This window comes from Dipodomys ordii, unplaced genomic scaffold, assembly GCF_000151885.1.
Source record: "Dipodomys ordii isolate 6190 unplaced genomic scaffold, Dord_2.0 Scaffold288, whole genome shotgun sequence".
In the NCBI taxonomy this organism is placed as follows: domain Eukaryota; kingdom Metazoa; phylum Chordata; class Mammalia; order Rodentia; family Heteromyidae; genus Dipodomys; species Dipodomys ordii.
Genome location: NW_012267504.1, coordinates 37,067 through 41,417, shown reverse-complemented (window position 1 = coordinate 41,417; position 4,351 = coordinate 37,067).

Genomic DNA, 4,351 nt, shown 5'->3' with positions numbered 1-4,351 from the left:
TCATGTCAAAAACGAACTTTACAACTTGGGGGAGGGGGGGAGGATTGATTGGGGGGGAAGGGATGATGGGAAGGGATGGGAAGGGTAAACAAAGGAGGAAGCTACAATGCTTGATAAGAAATGTACTCACTATCTTGCCCATGTAATTGTAACCCCTCTGTACAGTATTTTCACAATAAAAGAAGATACTGTCCTGAGGGGTTACAGTTACATAAGAAAGGTTATGAGTACATTTCCTATGGAGCATTGTTACCCCTCCTTTGTTTTTCCTCTACCATTCCTTCAAGTCCCACCTCTCCACCCCCACCCCAAATTTGTAAAGTTATTTTTCAAAATACTGTTTTTCGATTTCATTGTTACAACCTGTGTCTTTATTTCAGTATTTTGTTATTTCCCTTCTCCTCCCCAAATTAGAAAAATGTATAAACAAGATGCAGGGTACCTGAATCAAATACAGGGAAAACAGGGGTTATATCATGGGGAAGAACATATAAAAGAAACAAAAAAATCACATAGTACATTATAAATACATTAAAAACAACAGTAAGAAAGATAAAACCTCTTGTCTCTATCTTGGTGTTCATTTCACTTAACATCATCTTATATAGTCATATGTACATAGCTTTTGACCCTTTCTGCTTGTCTTAGACATATACTAATTTAATGCAGATAAGGGGAACCAAGGGACCTATGCTTCTTTGGGCCTGGCATACTGCACTTATATAATTTTTACAAGTCTTTCCATTTCCTAACAAATGGGGTGGTGTCATTCCTTCTGATGGAAGCATAAAATTCCACTGTGTATATATACCACATTTTCTTGATCCATTCACCTACCGAGGGGCATCTTGGTTCCACATCTTAGCTATGTTGAATAATGCTGCGATATGATTTTTGTTGTTTATAATAAACCAATGATATGAGGTTAACTGCTTTCTGATATGTAAGTGCTTTACTAGTGAGTTTTTCATCCTGATGGAGGGCTTGTGGAAAGTCTCAGATTGACAGTCAGTGGTGTCTTGTGGTACAACCCCTTATCTTTCACAGTCTGGGATAACTATGAAAGATATCACAATTAAACTAAATTGTTAAATAGATCAATGTGTAGGTATCTACACACTTTTTCCCCATCAATACTGAGGACTTCGTTTTTTCTTTCTTTGGGTTTATCCCCTGTGGCCAGTTTTTGTTTTGTTACCTGTGTTTGTATATATGTTTATGTGATATGGGGAAGGGAAAAGGAATAACAAATTGGTGAGACAATGAAGAAAGGGCAAAACAATGCAACAGAGATATGACACTGGGTTGGAAATATACTTTACAACTTGAGTAGGAGGGAAAGTAAAAAAAAATGAGAGAGAGGGTAACCATGTTCGACAAGCAATGTACTCATTACCTTACTTGTGTAACTGTAACCCCTCCTCACATCACCCTTAGGATAAAAGAAAATAATAAAAGACAAAAACCATATATTCAGGGTGGAGATCCCAATCCAACAGAAACAGACCATATAGCAAAAGGATCATGTAACAGCAGAACTTTCCATGTTGAGAAGTAGCTCAATGGTCAACTTAAATTTTTCCACAATAAGGAGACATGCTTCACACTTTCCACATAGGGAAGCAGTCCATTTAGGGAGACAAGGCAGAATCAGAGCATTCTGTGTAGCAAAGCTTTCCTACCAAAGGCTAAATTGAATGGGCTCTCTCACCCCTACGCTTTTCAGTGCTGGGTGGAAAGTCCCCTCCACCCAACAAGGCACCAGGATGGCTGTGAGAACAAGGCCATGTTCCTTAGACCCAGTCTTCTGCTGCCTAGGCTAGCTGGGAGCTGTAATCCTCAGAACTCAGCCTCCTGAATAGCTAGGATTACAGGCACCTAGCTTACACTAGCACTTAGCTTAATAGTGAATTCATTTTTAAAGTTAATTTACTATATTGTTATCTTATAGATGAAGTACAGAGAGATTACAATTACATGAGTAATTAAGTGAGGTAATGAGCACATTTTCTTTCATACAGTTACTTCTGTTTACCCATTGTCCACCAGTCCCACCTTCCTTGTCTTCACAAACAACTTCTTTTTTTTCTCATCCAAAGTACAGTATTTTCATTTATTTATGGTATTTTGTGTTTCTCTCAGTAATACAGTTTTTTGATCTTGCATAAAGTGGTTATTTTATTCATTTTGCTTTTCTTTTTTATTTTTTTTAGTAATACAGTTTTAATTGTAAAATTATTTTCCATTCTTGATTAATACCTCAGTATTTTATTTTTGTCACTATTATAAATATAATTATTTTATTAATTTTAAGTGGTTTTTTTATTGTGAAAATAATGTACAGAGGGGTTACAATTACATGAGCCAGGTAATGAGTACATTTCTTATCAAGCATTGTTGCCTCCTCCTTTGTTTTTCCCTTACCATCCCTTCTCGCCCATCTCCACAACTACACTTCCTCTCCCCCACCTAAATTGTAAAGTTCGTTTTTCAACATAGCATCTTGTACATCTCATTGTTGCAATGGATCAATCTGTATCCTTATCTAAACATTTTGTTTTTACCCTTCCCCTCCCCAAATTGTACCAACATCAAATAGAGTGAAAACAGGGGTTATACCATGGGGGAGGAACATACAAAGCAACAAAAAATCACGTGGCACCTTATAAATACATTAGAAACAAGAGCAAAAAAGAAAAAAAGCCACTTTTGTCCTTATCTTTAGGTTCATTTCACTTAACATCATCTTATCTGACTTTTTCTTCTTGTCTCAGACATATACTAGTTATTGCAAATAAGGGAAACCATGGGACCTATGTTTCTTTGGGCCTGACTTACTTCACTTAATATAATTTTTTAGGAAAGACTTGGAAAAAATTATATTCACAGACAACTTCTATACTTCATTTTCACCAGTGTTCAATGAGTTCCAATGCTGTAGTTTTTCACCCATTTCTCCTGAGTTCTCTGCCCCCATGAACATATTCTCTTGAAAATTCATACATAATGAAAAGGAGAGAGAAGTATGAAAAAAATTAAAAATATAATTTTTCAAAGTCTTTCCATTTCCTAACAAATGGGGCAATGTCATTGTTTCTGATGGAGGCATAGAATTTCATTGTGTATATATACCACATTTTCTTGACCATTCATCTACTGAGGGGCATCTGGGTTGGTTCCATATAAGAAACATAGGTCCCATGGTTTCCCTTATTTGCAATAACTAGTATATATCTGAGACAAACAGAAATGGTCAGATAAGTTGATGTTAGGCAAAATAAACCCCAAGATAAGCACTCAAATGTTTTTTTTTATTTCTTGCTATTGCTTCTAACATATTTATAAGCTATTTCTTTGTTGCTTTGTATGTCCCTTTCCCACGGTAAAACCCCTGTTTTCACTGTATTTGATGTTGGTATAATTTATGCAGAGGAAGGGATAAAACAAATTGTTTAAATAGGGATACAGGTGTGTAGAGAGCTGCGTGCAGCCGCACCTGGAAGATGGTGCCGGCTTCAGCTGCACCTAGAAGATGGTGCCAGCTTCCGCCCTCCGCCTTCCCGATGGCGAGTGCTCTCTGTGGTAAACAACTCCTTATATGGCTAAGGCAAAGAATCTGGCTTGCTTCCGCGCAACTGAACCTATTGGTGGTTCCCTCGTGGTGTATCAGGGTTGGCTACCCAGTGGGTACTTAAGGCTGTGGGGAATTCTCCCCAGGGTTGGGGTCAGAAGATTGCTCAAAGGTCCTGAATAAACTGCAGAGAGAAGAGTTTGGTGTCGCGTCTTCCTTGGTGGTCGAGGTGGTAGCGACACGTGGTGGCCCGTACGGGGACTCAGTCATAACCCCAACGAGGACTCAGAACTCTCTGCGGTCAGGGTGGTGCACCGGTAAGTTCCCAGGTAAAAGGGGAATCTGCGACAAGAGCGGGGGTAAGTTCCCAAGTAAAAGGGGGAATCCGTGACAAGAGCGGGGAGTAAGTTCCCAGGTAAAAGGGGGAATCCGCGACAAGAGCGGGGGAATTTTTGCTCTTCTCTGTAGATAAAGAGAGAGCAAGAACCGGGGGGCTAGTCAATAGAGTAGCCAAAAGTGAAAGTAAAAGATTGTTTACCAGGTTAAGATTTTTAAAACATGGGCGCTTCTTCTTTGCACCCAATTTTTTTGGCTCTCAATGAGCTACTGCACTCAAAAAAGTTAAAAATAAAAAAAAGTCCTTTAGAGAGATTTTTGGATGAATGTGACATCGTTGCCCCGTGGTTCGCTGTCTCCGGAAGCCTCACGGTGGCCTCTTGGGAGAAACTAGGGAGGGACCTAGATTTTGCCTCTGAACAAGGAACGCTTAAGAGCGGAGTG